Raw genomic sequence first — 26,060 nt, 5'->3', positions numbered from 1 at the left:
GAGAGTTTGGGGAGCTGAGCAGACAAAGAAGGCGCTCTTTGGCCTGGGCCTAAAAGCTTGTGACACTCCACTGTGCCTGCCGGGCTCTGAGGGCCCTGCCCTGGGCCCCCTGCTCCCCTGCCCTTTGTTCAGTCACAGCAGAGATGGCCACACCCACTCCCTCAGTGAGGGCAGTGTTCCAACCTCCCTCAGCCCCGCCCCCTCTCCGCAGGTTACCATGGCTTCAGAGGCTGCATTCTGAGGCCAGGGCGTTCCGAGAATGCCAAGGGCAGACATGATGACCTTAAATGATTTCCTCTTGTGTCAGTGTTGGTAAACTTTAGGAGCTAGTAAATAGTCCACTTGACAGAAATGTTCAAATTTACTGGCATTTCATATATTCTCTGCTCTAACATTGTCCTGACTCTTTCTGTATATTCTTTACTTATGTTTTGGTTTTCCTTAATCAAAGTGTGTCTTTTAATTCTTTTCAAAGAAGATTCTTTGGACTTACTAAATCACCTGAATTTTATACGTTTTCTGTTGTATTAATTTCTGCTCATATCTTTATTTATCTTTTCTCTATGTTCTCAGGGTTTATTGTTTTCATCTTCTGATGTCAATTAAAACACTTGGTTATTGATTTTAATAAATCTTTTTACTTATAAAGATTTGAACTTTTGAAGATTCCAGCTTACTTGTACGTGTCTAAGGGTCAGGTCCTCTCCATTGTTGCTGGCCTAAGGCTTAGTTCACCATACAGCAATGTATATATTGACCTATTTTCCCCTCGACTTTCTGTGATTCCCTACATCTCACCTTTCTTTGCAGACAAGCCATTTGAAATACCCTTAACTTATTTCACAGCCAATAAGTCTTTGAAATAATGTGTATTTTTTAGAGAAATCTTCTTATATAATTAGGCAGAAAATCTGACCTGCCATAGTTTTCAAAACAGCATAATTTCACTCTTCTCAATGATTAATCTGTTGTATTACACAACCTTGGAGTATTTAGCTTTATCAATGACATGTCCTTGAAAAATGTTTTAGAGATCCTACCAGTCTTTGAAAACATCCTTGTGCCTTGTTTCAGTTCCAGTTTTATGTATATTTTTTGCCTTGCACCCGATTATTCCTACATCTGATGGATGGCCTTGGGAATCTAATTCTGGTATTGATGGTTTTGGCTGATTGTCTCCCCTTGTAGCTGCTTTCTTCATTATTGTGTAAATTTAGATCATGAGCTCATGTTTAGCTAAAGAGCTGACCTTGTAAGAGGCTTAGGTGTGAACGCTCGTAAGTTTCAGCAGAAAGTCGGCAAAGATTTATTTGTGTCCCTCCAATGAGTGGCCCGCAAGGACCCCGTTTTATACAAGTGTTGGTCCAATACTCCCTCTAGAGGCAGGGGACTCAGACAGGGCCGCTTTGCGGCCCCCGATATGGGGCAGGGGCCATGGGCGGCCTGTGACCCGGGCAGGAGCCTCTCCATGTGTGTCCCAGGGACCCATCTGCCTGCGAACTTCGGTCACCTGGCAGGAAGCTACGATGCCCAGACGTATACGTAGCTGTGCAGTGCGGTGTACTGCGTGGACACTTTGCACACACACTTCAAGTAAGAGGGGGTCCTGAGTGGAAAGGTGAGAATTTGGGCAGCTGTGCAGACAAAGAAGGCGCCCTTTGGCCTGGGCCTAAAATCTTGTGACACTCCACTGGGCCGGCCGGGCTCTGAGGGCCCTACCCTGGGCCCCCTGCTCCCCTGCCCTTTGTTCAGTCACAGCAGAGATGGCCACACCCACTCCCTCAGTGATGGCAGTGTTCCAAACTCCCTCAGCCCCGCCCCCTCTCCGCAGGTTACCATGGACTACAGAGGCTGCATTCTGAGGCCAGGGCGTTCCGAGAATGCCAAGGGCAGACATGATGACCTTAAATGATTTCCTCTTGTGTCAGTGTTGGTAAACTTTAGGAGCTAGGAAATGGTCCACTTGACAGAAATATTCAAATTTACTGGCATTTCATATATTCTCTGCTCAAACATTGTCCTGACTCTTTCTGTATATTCTTTACTTATGTTTTGGTTTTCCTTAATCAAAGTGTGTCTTTTAATTATTTTCAAAGAAGATTCCTTGGACTTACTAAATCACCTGAATTTTATACGTTTTCTGCTGTATTAAGTTCTGCTCATATCTTTATTTATCTTTTCTCTATGTTCTCAGGGTTTATTGTTTTCATCTTCTGATGTCAATTAAAACACTTGGTTATTGATTTTAATAAATCTTTTTACTTATAAAAATTTGAACTTTTGAAGATTCCAGCTTACTTGTACGTGTCTAAGGGTCAGGTCCTCTCCATTGTTGCTGGCCTAAGGCTTAGTTCACCATACAGCAATGTATATATTGACCTATTTTCCCCTCGACTTTCTTTGATTCCCTACATCTCACCTTTCTTTGCAGACAAGCCATTTGAAATACCCTTAACTTATTTCACAGCCAATAAGTCTTTGAAATAATGTGTATTTTTTAGAGAAATCTTCTTATATAATTAGGCAGAAAATCTGACCTGCCATAGTTTTCAAAACAGCATAATTTCACTCTTCTCAATGATTAATCTGTTGTATTACACAACCTTGGAGTATTTAGCTTTATCAATGTCATGTCCTTGAAAAATGTTTTAGAGATCCTACCAGTCTTTGAAAACATCCTTGTGCCTTGTTTCAGTTCCAGTTTTATGTATATTTTCTGCCTTGCACCCGATTATTCCTTCATCTGATGGATGGCCTTGGGAATCTAATTCTGGTATTGATGGTTTTGGCTGATTGTCTCGCCTTCTGGCTACTTTCTTCATTATTGTGTAAATTTAGATCATGAGCTCATGTTTAGCTAAACAGCTGACCTTGTAAGAGGCTTAGGTGTGAACGCTCGTAAGTTTCAGCAGAGAGTCGGCAAAGATTTATTGGTGTCCCTCCAATGAGTGGCCCGCAAGGACCCCGTTTTCTACACGTGTTGGTCCAATACTCCCTCTAGAGGCAGGGAATTCAGACAGGGCTGCTTTGCGGCCCCCGATCTGGGGCAGGGGCCGTGGGCGGCCTGTGACCCGGGCAGGAGCCTCTCCGCGTGTGTCCCAGGGACCCATCTGCCTGCGAACTTCGGTCACCTGGCAGGAAGCTACGATGCCCAGACCTATGCTTAGCTGTGCAGTGCGGTGTACTGCATGGACACGTTGCACACACACTTCAAGTAAGAGGGCGGCCTGAGTGGAAAGGTGAGAATTTGGGCAGCTGTGCAGACATAGAAACGCCCTTTGGCCTGGGGCTGAATGCTTGTGACACTCCACTGGGCCTGCCGGGCTCTGAGGGCCCTGCCCTGGGCCCCCTGCTCCCCTGCCCTTTGTTCAGTCACAGCAGAGATGGCCACACACACTCCCTCAGTGAGGGCAGTGTTCCAACCTCCCTCAGCCCCGCCCCCTCTCCGCAGGTTACCATGGACTACAGAGGCTGCATTCTGAGGCCAGGGCGTTCCGAGAATGCCAAGGGCAGACATGATGACCTTAAATGATTTCCTCTTGTGTCAGTGTTGGTAAACTTTAGGAGCTAGGAAATGGTCCACTTGACAGAAATATTCAAATTTACTGGCATTTCATATATTCTCTGCTCTAACATTGTCCTGACTCTTTCTGTATATTCTTTACTTATGTTTTGGTTTTCCTTAATCAAAGTGTGTCTTTTAAATCTTTTCAAAGAAGATTCTTAGGACTTACTAAATCACCTGAATTTTATACGTTTTCTGTTGTATTAAGTTCTGCTCATATCTTTATTTATCTTTTCTCTATGTTCTCAGGGTTTATTGTTTTCATCTTCTGATGTCAATTAAAACACTTGGTTATTGATTTTAATAAATCTTTTTACTTATAAAGATTTGAACTTTTGAAGATTCCAGCTTACTTGTACGTGTCTAAGGGTCAGGTCCTCTCCATTGTTGCTGGCCTTAGGCTTAGTTCACCATACAGCAATGTATATATTGACCTATTTTCCCCTCGACTTTCTTTGATTCCCTACATCTCACCTTTCTTTGCAGACAAGCCATTTGAAATACCCTTAACTTATTTCACAGCCAATAAGTCTTTGAAATAATGTGTATTTTTTAGAGAAATCTTCTTATATAATTAGGCAGAAAATCTGACCTGCCATAGTTTTCAAAACAGCATAATTTCACTCTTCTCAATGATTAATCTGTTGTATTACACAACCTTGGAGTATTTAGCTTTATCAATGTCATGTCCTTGAAAAATGTTTTAGAGATCCTACCAGTCTTTGAAAACATCCTTGTGCCTTGTTTCAGTTCCAGTTTTATGTATATTTTCTGCCTTGCACCCGATTATTCCTTCATCTGATGGATGGCCTTGGGAATCTAATTCTGGTATTGATGGTTTTGGCTGATTGTCTCGCCTTCTGGCTACTTTCTTCATTATTGTGTAAATTTAGATCATGAGCTCATGTTTAGCTAAACAGCTGACCTTGTAAGAGGCTTAGGTGTGAACGCTCGTAAGTTTCAGCAGAAAGTCGGCAAAGATTTTTTTGTGTCCGTCCAATGAGTGGCCCGCAAGGACCCCGTTTTCTACACGTGTTGGTCCAATACTCCCTCTAGAGGCAGGGAATTCAGACAGGGCTGATTTGCGGCCCCCGATCTGGAGCAGGGGCAGTGGGCGGCCTGTGACCCGGGCAGGAGCCTCTCTGCGTGTGTCCCAGGGACCCATCTGCCTGCGAATTTCGGTCATCTGGCAGGAAGCTACGATGCCCAGACCTATGCTTAGCTGTGCAGCGCGGTATACTGCGCGGACACGTTCCACACACACTTCAAGTAAGAGGGCGACCTGAGTGGAAAGTTGAGAGTTTGGGGAGCTGTGCACACAAAGAAGGCGCCCTTTGGCCTGGGCCTAAAAGCTTGTGACACTCCACTGGGCCTGCCGGGCTCTGAGGGCCCTGCTCTGGGCCCCCTGCTCCCCTGCCCTTTGTTCAGTCACAGCAGAGATGGCCACACCCACTCCCTCAGTGAGGGCAGTGTTCCAACCTCCCTCAGCCCCGCCCCCTCTCCGCAGGTTACCATGGCTACAGAGGCTGCATTCTGAGGCCAGGGCGTTCCGAGAATGCCAAGGGCAGACATGATGACCTTAAATGATTTCCTCTTGTGTCAGTGTTGGTAAACTTTAGGAGCTAGTAAATAGTCCACTTGACAGAAATGTTCAAATTTACTGGCATTTCATATATTCTCTGCTCTAACATTGTCCTGACTCTTTCTGTATATTCTTTACTTATGTTTTGGTTTTCCTTAATCAAAGTGTGTCTTTTAATTCTTTTCAAAGAAGATTCTTCGGACTTACTAAATCACCTGAATTTTATACGTTTTCTGTTGTATTAAGTTCTGCTCATATCTTTATTTATCTTTTCTCTATGTTCTCAGGGTTTATTGTTTTCATCTTCTGATGTCAATTAAAACACTTGGTTATTCATTTTAATAAATCTTTTTACTTATAAAGATTTGAACTTTTGAAGATTCCAGCTTACTTGTACGTGTCTAAGGGTCAGGTCCTCTCCATTGTTGCTGGCCTAAGGCTTAGTTCACCATACAGCAATGTATATATTGACCTATTTTCCCCTCGACTTTCTGTGATTCCCTACATCTCACCTTTCTTTGCAGACAAGCCATTTGAAATACCCTTAACTTATTTCACAGCCAATAAGTCTTTGAAATAATGTGTATTTTTTAGAGAAATCTTCTTATATAATTAGGCAGAAAATCTGACCTGCCATAGTTTTCAAAACAGCATAATTTCACTCTTCTCAATGATTAATCTGTTGTATTACACAACCTTGGAGTATTTAGCTTTATCAATGACATGTCCTTGAAAAATGTTTTAGAGATCCTACCAGTCTTTGAAAACATCCTTGTGCCTTGTTTCAGTTCCAGTTTTATGTATATTTTCTGCCTTGCACCCGATTATACCTACATCTGATGGATGGCCTTGGGAATCTAATTCTGGTATTGATGGTTTTGGCTGATTGTCTCCCCTTGTAGCTGCTTTCTTCATTATTGTGTAAATTTAGATCATGAGCTCATGTTTAGCTAAAGAGCTGACCTTGTAAGAGGCTTAGGTGTGAACGCTCGTAAGTTTCAGCAGAAAGTCGGCAAAGATTTATTTGTGTCCCTCCAATGAGTGGCCCGCAAGGACCCCGTTTTATACAAGTGTTGGTCCAATACTCCCTCTAGAGGCAGGGGACTCAGACAGGGCCGCTTTGTGGCCCCCGATATGGGGCAGGGGCCATGGGCGGCCTGTGACCCGGGCAGGAGCCTCTCCGTGTGTGTCCCAGGGACCCATCTGCCTGCGAACTTCGGTCACGTGGCAGGAAGCTACGATGCCCAGACCTATGCTTAGCTGTGCAGTGCGGTGTACTGCGCGGACAAGTGGCACACACACTTCAAGTAAGAGGTCGGCCTGAGTGGAAAGGTGAGAATTTGGGCAGCTGTGCAGACAAAGAAGGCGCCCTTTGGCCTGGGCCTAAAATCTTGTGACACTCCACTGGGCCTGCCGGGCTCTGAGGGCCCTACCCTGGGCCCCCTGCTCCCCTGCCCTTTGTTCAGTCACAGCAGAGATGGCCACACCCACTCCCTCAGTGATGGCAGTGTTCCAACCTCCCTCAGCCCCGCCACCTCTCCGCAGGTTACCATGGACTACAGAGGCTGCATTCTGAGGCCAGGGCGTTCCGAGAATGCCAAGGGCAGACATGATGACCTTAAATGATTTCCTCTTGTGTCAGTGTTGGTAAACTTTAGGAGCTAGGAAATGGTCCACTTGACAGAAATGTTCAAATTTACTGGCATTTCATATATTCTCTGCTCTAACATTGTCCTGACTCTTTCTGTATATTCTTTACTTATGTTTTGGTTTTCCTTAATCAAAGTGTGTCTTTTAAATCTTTTCAAAGAAGATTCTTTGGACTTACTAAATCACCTCAATTTTATACGTTTTCTGCTGTATTAAGTTCTGCTCATATCTTTATTTATCTTTTCTCTATGTTCTCAGGGTTTATTGTTTTCATCTTCTGATGTCAATTAAAACACTTGGTTATTGATTTTAATAAATCTTTTTACTTATAAAGATTTGAACTTTTGAAGATTCCAGCTTACTTGTACGTGTCTAAGGGTCATGTCCTCTCCATTGTTGCTGGCCTAAGGCTTAGTTCACCATACAGCAATGTATATATTGACCTATTTTCCCCTCGACTTTCTTTGATTCCCTACATCTCACCTTTCTTTGCAGACAAGCCATTTGAAATACCCTTAACTTATTTCACAGCCAATAAGTCTTTGAAATAATGTGTATTTTTTAGAGAAATCTTCTTATATAATTAGGCAGAAAATCTGACCTGCCATAGTTTTCAAAACAGCATAATTTCACTCTTCTCAATGATTAATCTGTTGTATTACACAACCTTGGAGTATTTAGCTTTATCAATGACATGTCCTTGAAAAATGTTTTAGAGATCCTACCAGTCTTTGAAAACATCCTTGTGCCTTGTTTCAGTTCCAGTTTTATGTATATTTTCTGCCTTGCACCCGATTATTCCTTCATCTGATGGATGGCCTTGGGAATCTAATTCTGGTATTGATGGTTTTGGCTGATTGTCTCGCCTTCTGGCTACTTTCTTCATTATTGTGTAAATTTAGATCATGAGCTCATGTTTATCTAAACAGCTGACCTTGTAAGAGGCTTAGGTGTGAACGCTCGTAAGTTTCAGCAGAGAGTCGGCAAAGATTTATTGGTGTCCCTCCAATGAGTGGCCCGCAAGGACCCCGTTTTCTACAAGTGTTGGTCCAATACTCCCTCTAGAGACAGGGGACTCAGACAGGGCTGCTTTGCGGCCCCCGATCTGGGGCAGGGGCTGTGGGCGGCCTGTGACCCGGGCAGGAGCCTCTCCGCGTGTGTCCCAGGAACCCATCTGCCTGCAAACTTCGGTCACCTGGCAGGGAGATACGATGACCAGACCTATGCTTAGCTGTGTAGCACGGTGTACTGTGCGGACAGGTTCCACACACACTTCAAGTAAGAGGGCGGCCTGAGTTGAAAGGTGAGAGTTTGGGCAGCTGTGCGGACAAAGAAGGCGCCCTTTGGCCTGGGCCTAAAAGCTTGTGACACTCCACTTGGCCAGCCAGGCTCTGAGGGCCCTGCCCTTGGCCCCATGCTCCCCTGCCCTTTGTTCAGTCACAGCAGAGATGGCCACACCCACTCCCTCAGTGAGGGCAGTGTTCCAAACTCCCTCAGCCCCGCCCCCTCTCCGCAGGTTACCATGGACTACAGAGGCTGCATTCTGAGGCCAGGGCGTTCCGAGAATGCCAAGGGTAGACATGATGACCTTAAATGATTTCCTCTTGTGTCAGTGTTGGTAAACTTTAGGAGCTAGGAAATGGTCCACTTGACAGAAATGTTCAAATTTACTGGCATTTCATATATTCTCTGCTCTAACATTGTCCTGACTCTTTCTGTATATTCTTTACTTATGTTTTGGTTTTCCTTAATCAAAATGTGTCTTTTAAATCTTTTCAAAGAAGAGTCTTTGGTCTTACTAAATCACCTGAATTTTATACGTTTTCTGTTGTATTAAGTTCTGCTCATATCTTTATTTATCTTTTCTCTATGTTCTCAGGGTTTATTGTTTTCATCTTCTGATGTCAATTAAAACACTTGGTTATTCATTTTAATAAATCTTTTTACTTATAAAGATTTGAACTTTTGAAGATTCCAGCTTACTTGTACGTGTCTAAGGGTCAGGTCCTCTCCATTGTTGCTGGCCTAAGGCTTAGTTCACCATACAGCAATGTATATATTGACCTATTTTCCCCTCGACTTTCTGTGATTCCCTACATCTCACCTTTCTTTGCAGACAAGCCATTTGAAATACCCTTAACTTATTTCACAGCCAATAAGTCTTTGAAATAATGTGTATTTTTTAGAGAAATCTTCTTATAGAATTAGGCAGAAAATCTGACCTGCCATAGTTTTCAAAACAGCATAATTTCACTCTTCTCAATGATTAATCTGTTGTATTACACAACCTTGGAGTATTTAGCTTTATCAATGACATGTCCTTGAAAAATGTTTTAGAGATCCTACCAGTCTTTGAAAACATCCTTGTGCCTTGTTTCAGTTCCAGTTTTATGTATATTTTCTGCCTTGCACCCGATTATTCCTACATCTGATGGATGGCCTTGGGAATCTAATTCTGGTATTGATGGTTTTGGCTGATTGTCTCCCCTTGTAGCTGCTTTCTTCATTACTGTGTAAATTTAGATCATGAGCTCATGTTTAGCTAAACAGCTGACCTTGTAAGAGGCTTAGGTGTGAACGCTCGTAAGTTTCAGCAGAGAGTCGGCAAAGATTTATTTGTGTCCCTCCAATGAGTGGCCCGCAAGGACCCCGTTTTTTACAAGTGTTGGTCCAATACTCCCTCTAGATGCAGGGGACTCAGACAGGGCTGCTTTGCGGCCCCCGATCTGGGGCAGGGGCAGTGGGCGGCCTGTGACCCGGTCAGGAGCCTCTCCGCGTGTGTCCCAGGGACCCATCTGCCTGCAAACTTCGGTCACCTGGCAGGAAGCTACGATGCCCAGACCTATGCTTAGCTGTGCAGCGCGGTGTACTGTGCGGACACGTTCCACACACACTTCAAGTAAGAGGGCGGCCTGAGAGGAAAGGTGAGAGTTTGGGCAGATGTGCAGACAAAGAAGGCGCCCTTTGGCCTGGGCCTAAAAGCTTGTGACACTCCACTGGGCCTGCCGGGCTCTGAGGGCCCTGCCCTGGGCCCCCTGCTCCCCTGCCCTTTGTTCAGTCACAGCAGAGATGGCCACACCCACTCCCTCAGTGAGGGCAGTGTTCCAACCTCCCTCAGCCCCGCCCCCTCTCCGCAGGTTACCATGGACTACAGAGGCTGCATTCTGAGGCCAGGGCGTTCCGAGAATGCCAAGGGCAGACATGATGACCTTAAATGATTTCCTCTTGTGTCAGTGTTGGTAAACTTTAGGAGCTAGGAAATGGTCCACTTGACAGAAATGTTCAAATTTACTGGCATTTCATATATTCTCTGCTCTAACCTTGTCCTGACTCTTTCTGTATATTCTTTACTTATGTTTTGGTTTTCCTTAATCAAAGTGTGTCTTTTAAATCTTTTCAAAGAAGATTCTTTGGACTTACTAAATCACCTTAATTTTATACGTTTTCTGTTGTATTAAGTTCTGCTCATATCTTTATTTATCTTTTCTCTATGTTCTCAGGGTTTATTGTTTTCATCTTCTGATGTCAATTAAAACACTTGGTTATTCATTTTAATAAATCTTTTTACTTATAAAAATTTGAACTTTTGAAGATTCCAGCTTACTTGTACGTGTCTAAGGGTCAGGTCCTCTCCATTGTTGCTGGCCTAAGGCTTAGTTCACCATACAGCAATGTATATATTGACCTATTTTCCCCTCGACTTTCTGTGATTCCCTACATCTCACCTTTCTTTGCAGACAAGCCATTTGAAATACCCTTAACTTATTTCACAGCCAATAAGTCTTTGAAATAATGTGTATTTTTTAGAGACATCTTCTTATATAATTAGGCAGAAAATCTGACCTGCCATAGTTTTCAAAACAGCATAATTTCACTCTTCTCAATGATTAATCTGTTGTATTACACAACCTTGGAGTATTTAGCTTTATCAATGACATGTCCTTGAAAAATGTTTTAGAGATCCTACCAGTCTTTGAAAACACCCTTGTGCCTTGTTTCAGTTCCAGTTTTATGTATATTTTCTGCCTTGCAGCCGATTATTCCTTCATCTGATGGATGGCCTTGGGAATCTAATTCTGGTATTGATGGTTTTGGCTGATTGTCTCGCCTTCTGGCTACTTTCTTCATTATTGTGTAAATTTAGATCATGAGCTCATGTTTAGCTAAACAGCTGACCTTGTAAGAGGCTTAGGTGTGAACGCTCGTAAGTTTCAGCAGAGAGTCGGCAAAGATTTATTTGTGTCCCTCCAATGAGTGGCCCGCAAGGACCCCGTTTCCTACAAGTGTTGGTCCAATACTCCCTCTAGAGACAGGGGACTCAGACAGGGCTGCTTTGCGGCCCCCGATCTGGGGCAGGGGCAGTGGTCTGCCTGTGACCCGGGCAGGAGCCTCTCCGCGTGTGTCCCAGGAACCCATCTGCCTGCAAACTTCGGTCACCTGGCAGGAAGATACGATGACCAGACCTATGCTTAGCTGTGCAGCACGGTGTACTGTGCGGACAGGTTCCACACACACTTCAAGTAAGAGGGCGGCCTGAGTTGAAAGGTGAGAGTTTGGGCAGCTGTGCAGACAAAGAAGGCGCCCTTTGGCCTGGGCCTAAAAGCTTGTGACACTCCACTGGGCCTGCCAGGCTCTAAGGGCCCTGCCCTTGGCCCCCTGCTCCCCTGCCCTTTGTTCAGTTACAGCAGAGATGGCCACACCCACTCCCTCAGTGTCGGCAGTGTTCCAACCTCCCTCAGCCCCGCCCCCTCTCCGCAGGTTACCATGGACTACAGAGGCTGCATTCTGAGGCCAGGGCATTCCGAGAATGCCAAGGGCAGACATGATGACCTTAAATGATTTCCTCTTGTGTCAGTGTTGGTAAACTTTAGGAGCTAGGAAATGGTCCACTTGACAGAAATGTTCAAATTTACTGGCATTTCATATATTCTCTGCTCTAACATTGTCCTGACTCTTTCTGTATATTCTTTACTTATGTTTTGGTTTTCCTTAATCAAAGTGTGTCTTTTAAATCTTTTCAAAGAAGATTCTTTGGACTTACTAAATCACCTGAATTTTATACGTTTTCTGTTGTATTAAGTTCTGCTCATATCTTTATTTATCTTTTTTCTATGTTCTCAGGGTTTATTGTTTTCATCTTCTGATGTCAATTAAAACACTTGGTTATTGATTTTAATAAATCTTTTTACTTATAAAGATTTGAACTTTTGAAGATTCCAGCTTACTTGTACGTGTCTAAAGGTCAGGTCCTCTCCATTGTTGCTGGCCTAAGGCTTAGTTCACCATACAGCAATGTATATATTGACCTATTTTCCCCTCGACTTTCTGTGATTCCCTACATCTCACCTTTCTTTGCAGACAAGCCATTTGAAATACCCTTAACTTATTTCACAGCCAATAAGTCTTTGAAATAATGTGTATTTTTTAGAGAAATCTTCTTATATAATTAGGCAGAAAATCTGACCTGCCATAGTTTTCAAAACAGCATAATTTCACTCTTCTCAATGATTAATCTGTTGTATTACACAACCTTGGAGTATTTAGCTTTATCAATGACATGTCCTTGAAAAATGTTTTAGAGATCCTACCAGTCTTTGAAAACATCCTTGTGCCTTGTTTCAGTTCCAGTTTTATGTATATTTTCTGCCTTGCACCCGATTATTCCTACATCTGATGGATGGCCTTGGGAATCTAATTCTGGTATTGATGGTTTTGGCTGATTGTCTCCCCTTGTAGCTGCTTTCTTCATTACTGTGTAAATTTAGATCATGAGCTCATGTTTAGCTAAACAGCTGACCTTGTAAGAGGCTTAGGTGTGAACGCTCGTAAGTTTCAGCAGAGAGTCGGCAAAGATTTATTTGTGTCCCTCCAATGAGTGGCCCGCAAGGACCCCGTTTTCTACAAGTGTTGGTCCAATACTCCCTGTAGAGGCAGGGGACTCAGACAGGGCTGCTTTGCGGCCCCCGATCTGGGGCAGGGGCAGTGGGCGGCCTGTGACCCGGGCAGGAGCCTCTCCGCGTGTGTCCCAGGGACCCATCTGCCTGCGAACTTCGGTCACCTGGAAGGAAGCTACGATGCCCAGACTTATGCTTAGCTTTGCAGCGCGGTATACTGCGCGGACACTTTCCACACACACTTCAAGTAAGAGGGCGGCCTGAGTGGAAAGGTGAGAGTTTGGGCAGCTGTGCAGACAAAGAAGGCGCCCTTTGGCCTGGGCCTAAAAGCTTGTGACACTCCACTGGGCCTGCCGGGCTCTGAGGGCCCTGCCCTGGGCCCCCTGCTCCCCTGCCCTTTGTTCAGTCACAGCAGAGATGGCCACACCCACTCCCTCAGTGAAGGCAGTGTTCCAACCTCCCTCAGCCCCGCCCCCTCTCCGCAGGTTACCATGGACTACAGAGGCTGCATTCTGAGGCCAGGGCGTTCCGAGAATGCCAAGGGCAGACATGATGACCTTAAATGATTTCCTCTTGTGTCAGTGTTGGTAAACTTTAGGAGCTAGGAAATGGTCCACTTGACAGAAATGTTCAAATTTACTGGCATTTCATATATTCTCTGCTCTAACATTGTCCTGACTCTTTCTGTATATTCTTTACTTATGTTTTGGTTTTCCTTAATCAAAGTGTGTCTTTTAAATCTTTTCAAAGAAGATTCTTTGGACTTACTAAATCACCTGAATTTTATACGTTTTCTGTTGTATTAAGTTCTGCTCATATCTTTATTTATCTTTTCTCTATGTTCTCAGGGTTTATTGTTTTCATCTTCTGATGTCAATTAAAACACTTGGTTATTCATTTTAATAAATCTTTGTACTGATAAAGATTTGAACTTTTGAAGATTCCAGCTTACTTGTACGTGTCTAAGGGTCAGGTCCTCTCCATTGTTGCTGGCCTAAGGCTTAGTTCACCATACAGCAATGTATATATTGACCTATTTTCCCCTCGACTTTCTGTGATTCCCTACATCTCACCTTTCTTTGCAGACAAGCCATTTGAAATACACTTAACTTATTTCACAGCCAATAAGTCTTTGAAATAATGTGTATTTTTTAGAGAAATCTTCTTATATAATTAGGCAGAAAATCTGACGTGCCATAGTTTTCAAAACAGCATAATTTCACTCTTCTCAATGATTAATCTGTTGTATTACACAACCTTGGAGTATTTAGCTTTATCAATGGCATATCCTTGAAAAATGTTTTAGAGATCCTACCAGTCTTTGAAAACATCCTTGTGCCTTGTTTCAGTTCCAGTTTTATGTATATTTTCTGCCTTGCACCCGATTATTCCTACATCTGATGGATGGCCTTGGGAATCTAATTCTGGTATTGATGGTTATGGCTGATTGTCTCCCCTTGTAGCTGCTTTCTTCATTACTGTGTAAATTTAGATCATGAGCTCATGTTTAGCTAAACAGCTGACCTTGTAAGAGGCTTAGGTGTGAACGCTCGTAAGTTTCAGCAGAGAGTCGGCAAAGATTTATTTGTGTCCCTCCAATGAGTGGCCCGAAAGGACCCCGTTTTCTACAAGTGTTGGTCCAATACTCCCTGTAGAGGCAGGGGACTCAGACAGGGCTGCTTTGCGTCCCCCGATCTGGGGCAGGGACAGTGGGCGGCCTGTCACCCGGGCAGGAGCCTCTCCGCGTGTGTCCCAGGGACCCATCTGCCTGCGAACTTCGGTCACCTGGCAGGAAGCTACGATGCCCAGACCTATGCTTAGCTGTGCAGCGCGGTGTACTGCGCGGACACGTTCCACACACACTTCAAGTAAGAGGGCGGCCTGAGAGGAAAGGTGAGAGTTTGGGCAGATGTGCAGACAAAGAAGGCGCCCTTTGGCCTGGGCCTAAAAGCTTGTGACACTCCACTGGGCCTGCCGGGCTCTGAGGGCCCTGCCCTGGGCCCCCTGCTCCCCTGCCCTTTGTTCAGTCACAGCAGAGATGGCCACACCCACTCCCTCAGTGAGGGCAGTGTTCCAACCTCCCTCAGCCCCGCCCCCTCTCCGCAGGTTACCATGGACTACAGAGGCTGCATTCTGAGGCCAGGGCGTTCCGAGAATGCCAAGGGCAGACATGATGACCTTAAATGATTTCCTCTTGTGTCAGTGTTGGTAAACTTTAGGAGCTAGGAAATGGTCCACTTGACAGAAATGTTCAAATTTACTGGCATTTCATATATTCTCTGCTCTAACCTTGTCCTGACTCTTTCTGTATATTCTTTACTTATGTTTTGGTTTTCCTTAATCAAAGTGTGTCTTTTAAATCTTTTCAAAGAAGATTCTTTGGACTTACTAAATCACCTGAATTTTATACGTTTTCTGTTGTATTAAGTTCTGCTCATATCTTTATTTATCTTTTCTCTATGTTCTCAGGGTTTATTGTTTTCATCTTCTGATGTCAATTAAAACACTTGGTTATTCATTTTAATAAATCTTTTTACTTATAAAAATTTGAACTTTTGAAGATTCCAGCTTACTTGTACGTGTCTAAGGGTCAGGTCCTCTCCATTGTTGCTGGCCTAAGGCTTAGTTCACCATACAGCAATGTATATATTGACCTATTTTCCCCTCGACTTTCTGTGATTCCCTACATCTCACCTTTCTTTGCAGACAAGCCATTTGAAATACCCTTAACTTATTTCACAGCCAATAAGTCTTTGAAATAATGTGTATTTTTTAGAGACATCTTCTTATATAATTAGGCAGAAAATCTGACCTGCCATAGTTTTCAAAACAGCATAATTTCACTCTTCTCAATGATTAATCTGTTGTATTACACAACCTTGGAGTATTTAGCTTTATCAATGACATGTCCTTGAAAAATGTTTTAGAGATCCTACCAGTCTTTGAAAACACCCTTGTGCCTTGTTTCAGTTCCAGTTTTATGTATATTTTCTGCCTTGCAGCCGATTATTCCTTCATCTGATGGATGGCCTTGGGAATCTAATTCTGGTATTGATGGTTTTGGCTGATTGTCTCGCCTTCTGGCTACTTTCTTCATTATTGTGTAAATTTAGATCATGAGCTCATGTTTAGCTAAACAGCTGACCTTGTAAGAGGCTTAGGTGTGAACGCTCGTAAGTTTCAGCAGAGAGTCGGCAAAGATTTATTTGTGTCCCTCCAATGAGTGGCCCGCAAGGACCCCGTTTCCTACAAGTGTTGGTCCAATACTCCCTCTAGAGACAGGGGACTCAGACAGGGCTGCTTTGCGGCCCCCGATCTGGGGCAGGGGCAGTGGTCTGCCTGTGACCCGGGCAGGAGCCTCTCCGCGTGTGTCCCAGGAACCCATCTGCCTGCAAACTTCGGTCACCTGGCAGGAAGATACGATGACCAGACCTATGCTTAGCTGTGCAGCACGGTGTACTGTGCGGACAGGTTCCACACACACTTCAAGTAAGAGGGCGGCCTGAGTTGAAAGGTGAGAGTTTGGGCAGCTGTGCAGACAAAGAAGGCGCCCTTTGGCCTGGGCCTAAAAGCTTGTGACACTCCACTGGGCCTGCCAGGCTCTGAGGGCCCTGCCCTTGGCCCCCTGCTCCCCTGCCCTTTGTTCAGTTACAGCAGAGATGGCCACACCCACTCCCTCAGTGATGGCAGTGTTCCAACCTCCCTCAGCCCCGCCCCCTCTCCGCAGGTTACCATGGACTACAGAGGCTGCATTCTGAGGCCAGGGCATTCCGAGAATGCCAAGGGCAGACATGATGACCTTAAATGATTTCCTCTTGTGTCAGTGTTGGTAAACTTTAGGAGCTAGGAAATGGTCCACTTGACAGAAATGTTCAAATTTACTGGCATTTCATATATTCTCTGCTCTAACATTGTCCTGACTCTTTCTGTATATTCTTTACTTATGTTTTGGTTTTCCTTAATCAAAGTGTGTCTTTTAAATCTTTTCAAAGAAGATTCTTTGGACTTACTAAATCACCTGAATTTTATACGTTTTCTGTTGTATTAAGTTCTGCTCATATCTTTATTTATCTTTTTTCTATGTTCTCAGGGTTTATTGTTTTCATCTTCTGATGTCAATTAAAACACTTGGTTATTGATTTTAATAAATCTTTTTACTTATAAAGATTTGAACTTTTGAAGATTCCAGCTTACTTGTACGTGTCTAAAGGTCAGGTCCTCTCCATTGTTGCTGGCCTAAGGCTTAGTTCACCATACAGCAATGTATATATTGACCTATTTTCCCCTCGACTTTCTGTGATTCCCTACATCTCACCTTTCTTTGCAGACAAGCCATTTGAAATACCCTTAACTTATTTCACAGCCAATAAGTCTTTGAAATAATGTGTATTTTTTAGAGAAATCTTCTTATATAATTAGGCAGAAAATCTGACCTGCCATAGTTTTCAAAACAGCATAATTTCACTCTTCTCAATGATTAATCTGTTGTATTACACAACCTTGGAGTATTTAGCTTTATCAATGACATGTCCTTGAAAAATGTTTTAGAGATCCTACCAGTCTTTGAAAACATCCTTGTGCCTTGTTTCAGTTCCAGTTTTATGTATATTTTCTGCCTTGCACCCGATTATTCCTACATCTGATGGATGGCCTTGGGAATCTAATTCTGGTATTGATGGTTTTGGCTGATTGTCTCCCCTTGTAGCTGCTTTCTTCATTACTGTGTAAATTTAGATCATGAGCTCATGTTTAGCTAAACAGCTGACCTTGTAAGAGGCTTAGGTGTGAACGCTCGTAAGTTTCAGCAGAGAGTCGGCAAAGATTTATTTGTGTCCCTCCAATGAGTGGCCCGCAAGGAACCCGTTTTCTACAAGTGTTGGTCCAATACTCCCTGTAGAGGCAGGGGACTCAGACAGGGCTGCTTTGCGTCCCCCGATCTGGGGCAGGGGCAGTGGGCGGCCTGTGACCCGGGCAGGAGCCTCTCCGCGTGTGTCCCAGGGACCCATCTGCTTGCGAACTTCGGTCACCTGGAAGGAAGCTACGATGCCCAGACTTATGCTTAGCTTTGCAGCGCGGTATACTGCGCGGACACTTTCCACACACACTTCAAGTAAGAGGGCGGCCTGAGTGGAAAGGTGAGAGTTTGGGCAGCTGTGCAGACAAAGAAGGCGCCCTTTGGCCTGGGCCTAAAAGCTTGTGACACACCACTGGGCCTGCCGGGCTCTGAGGGCCCTGCCCTGGGCCCCGTGCTCCCCTGCCCTTTGTTCAGTCACAGCAGAGATGGCCACACCCACTCCCTCAGTGAAGGCAGTGTTCCAACCTCCCTCAGCCCCGCCCCCTCTCCGCAGGTTACCATGGACTACAGAGGCTGCATTCTGAGGCCAGGGCATTCCGAGAATGCCAAGGGCAGACATGATGACCTTAAATGATTTCCTCTTGTGTCAGTGTTGGTAAACTTTAGGAGCTAGGAAATGGTCCACTTGACAGAAATGTTCAAATTTACTGGCATTTCATATATTCTCTGCTCTAACATTGTCCTGACTCTTTCTGTATATTCTTTACTTATGTTTTGGTTTTCCTTAATCAAAGTGTGTCTTTTAAATCTTTTCAAAGAAGATTCTTTGGACTTACTAAATCACCTGAATTTTATACGTTTTCTGTTGTATTAAGTTCTGCTCATATCTTTATTTATCTTTTCTCTATGTTCTCAGGGTTTATTGTTTTCATCTTCTGATGTCAATTAAAACACTTGGTTATTCATTTTAATAAATCTTTTTACTTATAAAGATTTGAACTTTTGAAGATTCCAGCTTACTTGTACGTGTCTAAGGGTCAGGTCCTCTCCATTGTTGCTGGCCTAAGGCTTAGTTCACCATACAGCAATGTATATATTGACCTATTTTCCCCTCGACTTTCTGTGATTCCCTACATCTCACCTTTCTTTGCAGACAAGCCATTTGAAATACACTTAACTTATTTCACAGCCAATAAGTCTTTGAAATAATGTGTATTTTTTAGAGAAATCTTCTTATATAATTAGGCAGAAAATCTGACGTGCCATAGTTTTCAAAACAGCATAATTTCACTCTTCTCAATGATTAATCTGTTGTATTACACAACCTTGGAGTATTTAGCTTTATCAATGGCATATCCTTGAAAAATGTTTTAGAGATCCTACCAGTCTTTGAAAACATCCTTGTGCCTTGTTTCAGTTCCAGTTTTATGTATATTTTCTGCCTTGCACCCGATTATTCCTACATCTGATGGATGGCCTTGGGAATCTAATTCTGGTATTGATGGTTATGGCTGATTGTCTCCCCTTGTAGCTGCTTTCTTCATTACTGTGTAAATTTAGATCATGAGCTCATGTTTAGCTAAACAGCTGACCTTGTAAGAGGCTTAGGTGTGAACGCTCGTAAGTTTCAGCAGAGAGTCGGCCAAGATTTATTTGTGTCCCTCCAATGAGTGGCCCGAAAGGACCCCGTTTTCTACAAGTGTTGGTCCAATACTCCCTCTAGAGGCAGGGGACTCAGACAGGGCTGCTTTGCGTCCCCCGATCTGGGGCAGGGACAGTGGGCGGCCTGTCACCCGGGCAGGAGCCTCTCCGCGTGTGTCCCAGGGACCCATCTGCCTGCGAACTTCGGTCACCTGGCAGGAAGCTACGATGCCCAGACCTATGCTTAGCTGTGCAGCGCGGTGTACTGCGCGGACACGTTCCACACACACTTCAAGTAAGAGGGCGGCCTGAGTGGAAAGGTGAGAGTTTGGGCACCTGTGCAGACAAAGAAGGCGCCCTTTGGCCTGGGCCTAAAAGCTTGTGACACTCCACTGGGCCTGCCGGGCTCTGAGGGCCCTGCCCTGGGCCCCCTGCTCCCCTGCCCTTTGTTCAGTCACAGCAGAGATGGACACACCCACTCCCTCATTGAGGGCAGTGTTCCAACCTCCCTCAGCCCCGCCCCCTCTCCGCAGGTTACCATGGACTACAGAGGCTGCATTCTGAGGCCAGGGCGTTCCGAGAATGCCAAGGGCAGACATGATGACCTTAAATGATTTCCTGTTGTGTCAGTGTTGGTAAACTTTAGGAGCTAGGAAATGGTCCACTTGACAGAAATGTTCAAATTTACTGGCATTTCATATATTCTCTGCTCTAACATTGTCCTGACTCTTTCTGTATATTCTTTACTTATGTTTTGGTTTTCCTTAATCAAAGTGTGTCTTTTAAATCTTTTCAAAGAACATTCTTTGGACTTACTAAATCACCTGAATTTTATACGTTTTCTGTTGTATTAAGTTCTGCTCATATCTTTATTTATCTTTTCTCTATGTTCTCAGGGTTTATTGTTTTCATCTTCTGATGTCAATTAAAACACTTGGTTATTCATTTTAATAAATATTTTTACTTATAAAGATTTGAACTTTTGAAGATTCCAGCTTACTTGTACGTGTCTAAGGGTCAGGTCCTCTCCATTGTTGCTGGCCTAAGGCTTAGTTCACCATACAGCAATGTATATATTGACCTATTTTCCCCTCGACTTTCTGTGATTCCCTACATCTCACCTTTCTTTGCAGACAAGCCATTTGAAATACCCTTAACTTATTTCACAGCCAATAAGTCTTTGAAATAATGTGTATTTTTTAGAGACATCTTCTTATATAATTAGGCAGAAAATCTGACCTGCCATAGTTTTCAAAACAGCATAATTTCACTCTTCTCAATGATTAATCTGTTGTATTACACAACCTTGGAGTATTTAGCTTTATCAATGACATGTCCTTGAAAAATGTTTTAGAGATCCTACCAGTCTTTGAAAACACCCTTGTGCCTTGTTTCAGTTCCAGTTTTATGTATATTTTCTGCCTTGCAGCCGATTATTCCTTCATCTGATGGATGGCCTTGGGAATCTAATTCTGGTATTGATGGTTTTGGCTGATTGTCTCGCCTTCTGGCTACTTTCTTCATTATTGTGTAAATTTAGATCATGAGCTCATGTTTAGCTAAACAGCTGACCTTGTAAGAGGCTTAGGTGTGAACGCTCGTAAGTTTCAGCAGAGAGTCGGCAAAGATTTATTTGTGTCCCTCCAATGAGTGGCCCGCAAGGACCCCGTTTCCTACAAGTGTTGGTCCAATACTCACTCTAGAGACAGGGGACTCAGACAGGGCTGCTTTGCGGCCCCCGATCTGGGGCAGGGGCAGTGGTCTGCCTGTGACCCGGGCAGGAGCCTCTCCGCGTGTGTCCCAGGAACCCATCTGCCTGCAAACTTCGGTCACCTGGCAGGAAGATACGATGACCAGACCTATGCTTAGCTGTGCAGCACGGTGTACTGTGCGGACAGGTTCCACACACACTTCAAGTAAGAGGACGGCCTGAGTTGAAAGGTGAGAGTGTGGGCAGCTGTGCAGACAAAGAAGGCGCCCTTTGGCCTGGGCCTAAAAGCTTGTGACACTCCACTGGGGCTGCCAGGCTCTGAGGGCCCTGCCCTTGGCCCCCTGCTCCCCTGCCCTTTGTTCAGTCACAGCAGAGATGGCCACACCCACTCCCTCAGTGACGGCAGTGTTCCAACCTCCCTCAGCCCCGCCCCCTCTCCGCAGGTTACCATGGACTACAGAGGCTGCATTCTGAGGCCAGGGCGTTCCGAGAATGCCAAGGGTAGACATGATGACCTTAAATGATTTCCTCTTGTGACAGTGTTGGTAAACTTTAGGAGCTAGGAAATGGTCCACTTGACAGAAATGTTCAAATTTACTGGCATTTCATATATTCTCTGCTCTAACATTGTCCTGACTCTTTCTGTATATTCTTTACTTATGTTTTGGTTTTCCTTAATCAAAGTGTGTCTTTTAAATCTTTTCAAAGAAGATTCTTTGGACTTACTAAATCACCTGAATTTTATACGTTTTCTGTTGTATTAAGTTCTGCTCATATCTTTATTTATCTTTTCTCTATGTTCTCAGGGTTTATTGTTTTCATCTTCTGATGTCAATTAAAACACTTGGTTATTCATTTTAATAAATCTTTTTACTTATAAAGATTTGAACTTTTGAAGATTCCAGCTTACTTGTACGTGTCTAAGGGTCAGGTCCTCTCCATTGTTGCTGGCCTAAGGCTTAGTTCACCATACAGCAATGTATATATTGACCTATTTTCCCCTCGACTTTCTGTGATTCCCTACATCTCACCTTTCTTTGCAGACAAGCCATTTGAAATACCCTTAACTTATTTCACAGCCAAGAAGTCTTTGAAATAATGTGTATTTTTTAGAGAAATCTTCTTCTATAATTAGGCAGAAAATCTGACCCGCCATAGTTTTCAAAACAGCATAATTTCACTCTTCTCAATGATTAATCTGTTGTATTACACAACCTTGGAGTATTTAGCTTTATCAATGACATGTCCTTGAAAAATGTTTTAGAGATCCTACCAGTCTTTGAAAACATCCTTGTGCCTTGTTTCAGTTCCAGTTTTATGTATATTTTCTGCCTTGCACCCGATTATTCCTACATCTGATGGATGGCCTTGGGAATCTAATTCTGGTATTGATGGTTTTGGCTGATTGTCTCCCCTTGTAGCTGCTTTCTTCATTACTGTGTAAATTTAGATCATGAGCTCATGTTTAGCTAAACAGCTGACCTTGTAAGAGGCTTAGGTGTGAACGCTCGTAAGTTTCAGCAGAGAGTCGGCAAAGATTTATTTGTGTCCCTCCAATGAGTGGCCTGCAAGGACCCCGTTTTCTACAAGTGTTGGTCCAATACTCCCTCTAGAGGCAGGGGACTCAGACAGGGCTGCTTTGCGGCCCCCGATCTGGGGCAGGGGCAGTGGGCGGCCTGTGACCCGGGCAGGAGCCTCTCCGCGTGTGTCCCAGGGACCCATCTGCCTGCGAACTTCGGTCACGTGGCAGGAAGCTACGATGACCAGACCTATGCTTAGCTGTGCAGTGCGGTGTACTGCGTGGACACGTTGCACACACACTTCAAGTAAGAGGTCGGCCTGAGTGGAAAGGTGAGAATTTGGGCAGCTGTGCAGACAAAGAAGGCACCCTTTGGCCAGGGCCTAAAATCTTGTGACATTCCACTGGGCCTGCCGGTCTCTGAGGGCCCTACCCTGGGCCCCCTGCTCCCCTGCCCTTTGTTCAGTCACAGCAGAGATGGCCACACCCACTCCCTCAGTGAGGGCAGTGTTCCAACCTCCCTCAGCCCCGCCCCCTCTCCGCAGGTTACCATGGACTACAGAGGCTGCATTCTGAGGCCAGGGCGTTCCGAGAATGCCAAGGGCAGACATGATGACCTTAAATGATTTCCTCTTGTGTCAGTGTTGGTAAACTTTAGGAGCTAGGAAATGGTCCACTTGACAGAAATGTTCAAATTTACTGGCATTTCATATATTCTCTGCTCTAACATTGTCCTGACTCTTTCTGTATATTCTTTACTTATGTTTTGGTTTTCCTTAATCAAAGTGTGTCTTTTAAATCTTTTCAAAGAAGATTCTTTGGACTTACTAAATCACCTGAATTTTATACGTTTTCTGTTGTATTAAGTTCTGCTCATATCTTTATTTATCTTTTTTCTATGTTCCCAGGGTTTATTGTTTTCATCTTCTGATGTCAATTAAAACACTTGGTTATTCATTTTAATAAATCTTTTTACTTATAAAGATTTGAACTTTTGAAGATTCCAGCTTACTTGTACGTGTCTTAGGGTCAGGTCCTCTCCATTGTTGCTGGCCTAAGGCTTAGTTCACCATACAGCAATGTATATATTGACCTATTTTCCCCTCGACTTTCTGTGATTCCCTACATCTCACCTTTCTTTGCAGACAAGCCATTTGAAATACCCTTAACTTATTTCACAGCCAATGAGTCTTTGAAATAATGTGTATTTTTTAGAGAAATCTTCTTATAGAATTAGGCAGAAAATCTGACCTGCCATAGTTTTCAAAACAGCATAATTTCACTCTTCTCAATGATTAATCTGTTGTATTACACAACCTTGGAGTATTTAGCTTTATCAATGACATGTCCTTGAAAAATGTTTTAGAGATCCTACCAGTCTTTGAAAACATCCTTGTGCCTTGTTTCAGTTCCAGTTTTATGTATATTTTCTGCCTTGCACCCGATTATTCCTACATCTGATGGATGGCCTTGGGAATCTAATTCTGGTATTGATGGTTTTGGCTGATTGTCTCCCCTTGTAGCTGCTTTCTTCATTATTGTGTAAATTTAGATCATGAGCTCATGTTTAGCTAAACAGCTGACCTTGTAAGAGGCTTAGGTGTGAACGCTCGTAAGTTTCAGCAGAGAGTCGGCAAATATTTATATGTGTCCCTCCAATGAGTGGCCCGCAAGGACCCCGTTTTCTACAAGTGTTGGTCCAATACTCCCTCTAGAGGCAGGGGACTCAGACAGGGCTGCTTTGCGGCCCCCGATCTGGGGCAGGGGCCGTGGGCGGCCTGTGACCCGGGCAGGAGCCTCTCCGCGTGTGTCCCAGGGACCCATCTGCCTGCGAACTTCGGTCACCTGGCAGGAAGCTACGATGCCCAGACCTATGCTTAGCTGTGCAGTGCGGTGTACTGCATGGACACGTTGCACACACACTTCAAGTAAGAGGGCGGCCTGAGTGGAAAGGTGAGAATTTGGGCAGCTGTGCAGACATAGAAACGCCCTTTGGCCTGGGGCTGAATGCTTGTGACACTCCACTGGGCCTGCCGGGCTCTGAGGGCCCTGCCCTGGGCCCCCTGCTCCCCTGCCCTTTGTTCAGTCACAGCAGAGATGGCCACACACACTCCCTCAGTGAGGGCAGTGTTCCAACCTCCCTCAGCCCCGCCCCCTCTCCGCAGGTTACCATGGACTACAGAGGCTGCATTCTGAGGCCAGGGCGTTCCGAGAATGCCAAGGGCAGACATGATGACCTTAAATGATTTCCTCTTGTGTCAGTGTTGGTAAACTTTAGGAGCTAGGAAATGGTCCACTTGACAGAAATGTTCAAATTTACTGGCATTTCATATATTCTCTGCTCTATCATTGTCCTGACTCTTTCTGTATATTCTTTACTTATGTTTTGGTTTTCCTTAATCAAAGTGTGTCTTTTAAATCTTTTCAAAGAAGATTCTTAGGACTTACTAAATCACCTGAATTTTATACGTTTTCTGTTGTATTAAGTTCTGCTCATATCTTTATTTATCTTTTCTCTATGTTCTCAGGGTTTATTGTTTTCATCTTCTGATGTCAATTAAAACACTTGGTTATTCATTTTAATAAATCTTTTTACTTATAAAGATTTGAACTTTTGAAGATTCCAGCTTACTTGTACGTGTCTAAGGGTCAGGTCCTCTCCATTGTTGCTGGCCTTAGGCTTAGTTCACCATACAGCAATGTATATATTGACCTATTTTCCCCTCGACTTTCTGTGATTCCCTACATCTCACCTTTCTTGGCAGACAAGCCATTTGAAATACCCTTAACTTATTTCACAGCCAATAAGTCTTTGAAATAATGTGTATTTTTTAGAGAAATCTTCGTATATAATTAGGCAGAAAATCTGACCTGCCATAGTTTTCAAAACAGCATAATTTCACTCTTCTCAATGATTAATCTGTTGTATTACACAACCTTGGAGTATTTAGCTTTATCAATGACATGTCCTTGAAAAATGTTTTAGAGATCCTACCAGTCTTTGAAAACATCCTTGTGCCTTGTTTCAGTTCCAGTTTTATGTATATTTTCTGCCTTGCACCCGATTATTCCTACATCTGATGGATGGCCTTGGGAATCTAATACTGGTATTGATGGTTTTGGCTGATTGTATCCACTTGTAGCTGCTTTCTTCATTATTGTGTAAATTTAGATCATGAGCTCATGTTTAGCTAAACAGCTGACCTTGTAAGAGGCTTAGGTGTGAACGCTCGTAAGTTTCAGCATAAAGTCGGCAAAGATTTATTTGTGTCCCTCCAATGAGTGGCCCGCAAGGACCCCGTTTTCTACACGTGTTGGTCCAATACTCCCTCTAGAGGCAGGGAATTCAGACAGGGCTGATTTGCGGCCCCCGATCTGGGGCAGGGGCAGTGGGCGGCCTGTGACCCGGGCAGGAGCCTCTCCGCGTGTGTCCCAGGGACCCATCTGCTTGCGAACTTCGGTCACCTGGAAGGAAGCTACGATGCCCAGACTTATGCTTAGCTTTGCAGCGCGGTATACTGCGCGGACACTTTCCACACACACTTCAAGTAAGAGGGCGGCCTGAGTGGAAAGGTGAGAGTTTGGGCAGCTGTGCAGACAAAGAAGGCGCCCTTTGGCCTGGGCCTAAAAGCTTGTGACACACCACTGGGCCTGCCGGGCTCTGAGGGCCCTGCCCTGGGCCCCGTGCTCCCCTGCCCTTTGT

Source organism: Mesoplodon mirus (genome assembly GCF_964341445.2).
Source record: "Mesoplodon mirus genome assembly, chromosome: 1".
Taxonomy (NCBI): domain Eukaryota; kingdom Metazoa; phylum Chordata; class Mammalia; order Artiodactyla; family Ziphiidae; genus Mesoplodon; species Mesoplodon mirus.
Note: the sequence above shows the minus strand (reverse complement) of the source record.